This window comes from Rattus norvegicus, chromosome 20 (assembly GCF_036323735.1).
Source record: "Rattus norvegicus strain BN/NHsdMcwi chromosome 20, GRCr8, whole genome shotgun sequence".
Taxonomy (NCBI): domain Eukaryota; kingdom Metazoa; phylum Chordata; class Mammalia; order Rodentia; family Muridae; genus Rattus; species Rattus norvegicus.
In genome coordinates this window covers 282353-288352 of record NC_086038.1, presented here as the reverse complement: position 1 = coordinate 288352, position 6000 = coordinate 282353, and the positions used below count along the sequence as shown (strand labels likewise).

The following is a 6000-nucleotide window of genomic DNA, read 5'->3' as shown; positions in this document are numbered from 1 at the left end:
ACCCAAAGACATAGACAGACCGATGGCTCCAGCTGCATATGTAGCAGAGGATGGCCTTGTTGGACACCAGTGGGAAGATAAGCCTGTGGTCCTGCCAAGGCTGGACCCCTCCAGCGTAGGAGAATGTCAGTTTGGGGAGGTGGGCAGTGATGGTTGGGTGGGTCAGGGAGCATCCTCATAGAAGCAGGTGGAGGAGGATGGGATTGGGGGCTTTTGGACAGGAAACCAGGAAAAGGAAATATAAATTTAAAATATATCCAATTAAAAAAAAGGTTGAGAAACTTGCCCTTTCGGTAGCATATGCGTCTTAGGTGGAAGGTAAACAACTGTGACAGTACCTTAGAAGAGGAAGAGAACAAGACGGTGTGAAATGCAGTTGCAAAATGCTATTTTCTCTCCCACATATGACTTTCGTCTCCAGCGCAGACTTCACAGTAGCACCGTAGGAAGAAAGATCGTGACCTAGGGTAACACTAAGAGCATAATACTGGCGATGGACCTCTGGACTTCATTACACCCAATATCTGCACTTGAGAGCTGAATCCGGGCTGGGACTTCACACACAATGTCATCTCACACCAGGTGGGAGCAAAACGACAGTGTGAGGGCCACAGAAGATTGGATCAGGACTGAGTCAGGCCAGGACCTCAGGAAAGGGCAGACAGCTGCTGAGAGATTTTAAGGTGCATGACAGTAATGTATCATAGAAGACAGCACAGTGCTACACAGAGGAACACAGTCAATGCAAACAGAAGGATACATTTAGTGGGGCCAAGCCACAGGATGTTGTAAAGGTCACTGGCACCGCCATGATAGGTGATAGTTCTCCTTGGACTTCCCAAATTAACCAACATCTGAGGAACGCAGCTCCTGGTGAAACAAATATCTAATAAGGAAAGATTGGAAAGGGAGAAATACATCGGGATCTGCAGTTTGGGGTCCTTCGAGGAAAAGAAAATTGTGACAGTATTTCCAGCAAAAGTCAAACAATAAAAGATTAAAATCACCCTCCAAAAGTACCTTCTCCAAATACAGCCTGTCGGAAGACAGAGAATGAAAACTTCAGGGGTGTCATCGGAAACTCTGTGTTTTCTGGGACATTAGCATCTTCAGGATATGACACAAGGACGGTTGCTCAAAACTCTGTGAATGTCCTAGCAGGCAGGAAGCAAGGCTGGGCAACTTGTTTGATTCCGTTTTACTTAATGTTGGTATCAGGAATTGCTTTCACCTCCAGCAGTGACACCATTTGGTATATTTATATTTTTGTCTAAATCTCTGCTTTTCGGAGAACCCAAATAAAATGTGATTGCTGGAAATTGACTTAGGAGTAAGTGCCTTAGAAGAATAGTCTGAAAATTAATTATACATCAGCCAGTACTCTGCACTGTTGAATATTCAAGGTAACCCTTGTCATGCACCAACATTACCTCCCCTCATAATCTGTCTTACTCATGGAGTTATGAGGAAATTGGCGGAGCTTTCATAGGCTTGAGCACAGCAAAGGCAGATCCAAGCATGATAAACATAGCAGACAGGTTTTGCCCTTTTACCTCTTTTCCTCTCCCTTACTAAATGATCATTGCATTTGCCAAACTAGCCCACAATGTCTAGTCCCAATGAATCATTTCTGAGACAAAACACTAAGGTCCAAGAATCAAAATTTATTATTTGACTAATATGTTCAATCAGGATTTACCAACACACCATAGCAAAATCTGTCCTGCTTTGCCATTAAAAACCCACTCCTGCAGAACCATACCCTCTTGCTTCTCTTGCTTGCTGCTGCTGTTACTTTTACAGCCCTTCTACGCACACTTGCCCCTCCACAGTAATAAATATGTGCTGAGAACTTGGTGTCTGGGTATGTATTATACCAATTCCAGGGGGCTGACTTCCTTTTCAGAAGTAAAAGTGTAACAGGAAATATAGGTTTCTCATGTACATTCAACCTTTGTAAAGCACAGGAGTATGGGAATTAAGTTGGCTGGCATTTATGACTTGTTCTCTAAGTCTTCAAGAAGAAGTAAATGGTATGGTAAAGTAAGCAACTACCAGTGGTTCTCAGATTTCTTGTAAAAACATATGTTGGCAGCTTAGTCGCAGGGTTCCTGATTCCATAAGACTGAAGTTCAAGAACTATAATTTATAATTATAAAATTATAATTATAATTTTCAAATGCTTTGCACTGCACAAAAGATTGTCTTCTATCCTCAGCACACCAGGTAACTAACTCCAGGAGAAGCATGTCCTCAGAGAACTCTTTCCCAAGGAACTTTGTCTAGTCACAGAGGACAAGATTAAATGAGATGTCTGTAAAAACAATGTGCAGGACTCTCGGGAATAGCAAAGATACACAACATAAAAGCCTTCTTGATATTCTCTATTAATGTTTTCCTAACTTGAGCTTTCCCCCCTTCTCGCTTCTTTGTATGAACTCAGTACCTGAGAGTTCTGAAGCAAATCTTAAACTCTCCTCTTCATACTAGACTCTCTCTGCCTGTGAAAAGGAAAAACTGAAATACATTCTCTTATAACTATTTTTAATCAAATAAAGGGGGTTTATTAAAATAAGGTAAGTGAAGAGACACCTGTATTGACAGGCGTGCAATCCTAGGAAAGGTGGAAAATGTGTATCCAATTAGTACATAGGAAAGAAAGCTTCATTTCAAAAAGCCACTCACAAGCTGTGGCTGTATCTATTCCAGTGGCCTTAGGAACAACTTAGGCTTTAATTTGTAACTCATTTCTTCCTAAGTCTATCACTGAAACCAAAAGAAGCACTTAAGTTTCTATAAGCACTGTATTTCTCAGATGTTGATTACCTGAGCGAAGTATTACTGTTTAATTAGTTGATATTATAAAAACAAGCTTAAAATAAGATTAACTTTGTTCATGAGTTTCCTCTAAAGCTTTAGTCTATGATAAAATACTATTTAATGAAGGGCGTTTAAAAACAGCTTTTTACAATCTGGAAAGCCAAATTACTGTAATATAAACAAAATAGTGTGTCTTATCGAACTGAATGTGAATATAATGTGCTGGTATGAAAATGCAAGCAGCATGCCAAGACCAATAGCCTGCCTTTGATCAGTGATTTTAAACACTGAGTTGAAATTGTGTCACATTGTTGAATAAGAAAATTAAAAGCCTCTCTCCTTTCTGCTATTCCAGACCACCCACAAAACCTATTCTATTTCCCCTTCCCAGGGAGATTCATGTATCTGCTCTAGACCACTCCTCTTCACCTAACTTCTCTGGACCTGTGTACTGTGTTATTATTCTTTACTTAATAGTTAATATCCACTTATAACTGAGTACATATCAAGTTTGTCTCTTTGGGTCCAGTTGCCTTACTTGGGATAATTTTTTTCTACCTCCATCCACTTTTTTGGACTCTGATTAATAAGAGTGGGGTGTCTCTGTCAATTTTGCTGCCTGTGGGACCCTTTTTCTCCTACTCAGTGGCCTTGTCCAGGACTGATGTAAGGGTTTGTGTCTAGTCTTACCGCATCTTGTTCTCAGTGCTCATTGATATTACTCGGAGGCTTACTCCTTTCTGAAAGAAAATAGGAGCAGAGGATGTTGGTGGGAAGAGGAAGTGTGTGTGTGTGTGTGTGTGTGTGTGTGTGTGTGTGTGTGTGTGTGTGTGTAATTGGGAGGAGTGGAGGAAGAGGAGGTTATATATCTTTAAATAGAGAAATAAGGTTCTCTTATGTGGGAACAAATGCTAAAGGATCTTAAGTGTGGGAAAGGCTTGTTCCAGTGCTTATCACAAAATAAAAAACTCGTTAAGAAGTTGTTTGAGGGATTGGATAGGTGCCTCGGCCGTTAATAATATTGATTGCTTATCTACAGCGACTGGCTCTTACCCCCAGTATTCATGTGGAGGCTCACAATCATCATTAATTTTTATTACAAGTATCCTTTGGCATTTTTTGGCCTCTGTGTGCACCAGACACACATGTGGTACACATGCATATATGGAAGAAAAACACCCAGAGCAGTTGATGATTTTTTAAAATTGCATTAATATTAAGTTGTAGGAATTATTACTTTTCTAACATACAGGATTATTTGTTTTCTGGTTTTTTTAATTTATACATCTTACCTAATGTGTGGTCATAGAACATGATTTATATCTTGGTCTGAGTGACTTCTTTGGCCCCCCCAAGTTGGCGTTGAGGTTTCAATGAAGCAAAGATTGAGAACTGCTTTTAACTATAAGGAAATGATCTCCTATGGGGTTGCTAAATGCCTAGAGAAGTAACTCAGACTTATCAGTGGATGTTATCATAACATAACATTTGAATATTCATTTTATGTCAGAGATGAGTTTATAAGAAACTCTCATAAATAAAATGTGTACATAAAACATTATAGCTTTCAAAGCATTGTTTTACTCTGTTCCTTGATTTTATTGTATCAGCCTTTCCTATAGCTAGGAAGTACTGGGATACAGCCAGGAAATACAAAATTACTGGGATTTGAATGTCACTCTGTCTGAATTAAGATATCTACTGACAAAAGACTCTTGGGAGTTAAAATATATTTACAATGTCAATGTGAATAACATAAAAATCAATGTGGTCCAGACTGCTGGCAGATTTTTATAATAAAAGAGAGCATTGAACTCAGTTGGTAAATAAATACATCTAGAATAAGAATAAGTTAATAATAATTTATCATAAATTATCTAATGTCAAAACTTCCCCTAAATAGTTATATAATAAAGCACATACATGACACAAAAGGACAACACTGTAACAGTGGCTTAACTCATTTGGCTTATAAATGGGGATTTTTGACAACTGTACAAATATGAATAAAAAATGTGAATAGTGTTAAAACAACTTGCTCAATCTCAAGTACATAAAGGAGGTTTGTATATATCTCAAATGTATTCATTTCACATGCAGAAGTTTTGACAATTTAGCCCAGAAAATAGAAATGGGCCAGCCAATTTTCCATACTAAGATCTCTCAGTTCTTTCTTCCAACTTCTCTGACCGATTCCTGGAAATATTTCTATGATGTTTCAGGAATGCCTTTATCACTGCTCTTAAAATTAGCTCCTCACCTTTATGTCACATGTATAGTCAGATAATTCAAAACGACCTCTCAAATTTTGTATCAGAAATAGAAGTCAAATCCCCAGTTGCTACAATATTTTGTGTGCATGTAGGAATATATTTGCATATGAACAGTTGTGCATCCATGATTCTGTTCTGTGTATGTGTTGTGCATGTAAAATCCATTGACTATGTCAAATTTTTCTATATTTTATTTCTTCTTTATGTTTGGAGACTGTGCTTACAAGTAAACCTGGAGCCCATCAATTCAGCTACACTAAGTGGTCAGTAGGCTCCAGGAAAGAACAAGTTTTCTCTTACCTTGAGCTGAGATTATAGAAATGTGTTTTCATTGCCAACATTTTTCCCTAATTACTGAAGATAAAACCAAGATTCTCTTGCTTTGGCACAAAGCTCTATATGGACTCAGATGTCTCCTAACTTTCATCCATAATATTTGTTTTACTTTTATTGGATATTCTCTTTATTTACATTTCAGATGTTATTCCCTTTCCTGGTTTCCCCTCCAGAACCCCCCTATCCTATGCTCCCTCCCCCTGCTTCTATGAGGATTCTCCTCCACCCACCCAATGGCTTCCTTCAGACTCTCCACCCTGGCACTTCCCTACTCTAGGACATTGAGCCTTCACAGAACCAAAGGCCTCCCATTGCAGGCCAACAAGGCCATCCTCTGCTACATGTGCAGCTGGAGCCATGGGTCACTCCATGTGTACTCTTGGGTTGGTAGTTTAGTCCCTGGGAGCTCAGTGGTGTCTGGTTGGTTGATATTGCTGTTCTTCTTATGGGGTTCCAAAACCCTTCTGCTCCTTCATTCCTTTAACTTGTCCACTGGGGACCCCATTCTCAGACCAAGGGTTGGCAGCAAGCATCCACCTCTGTATTTATCAGGCTCTGGCAGAGCCTCTCA

The 6000-nt window shown here is 39.3% G+C and overlaps 1 pseudogene; it reads right to left on the bottom strand.

Moving 5' to 3' along the window:
- Positions 272 to 1088, bottom strand: Or2h16-ps1 (olfactory receptor family 2 subfamily H member 16, pseudogene 1; annotated as a pseudogene).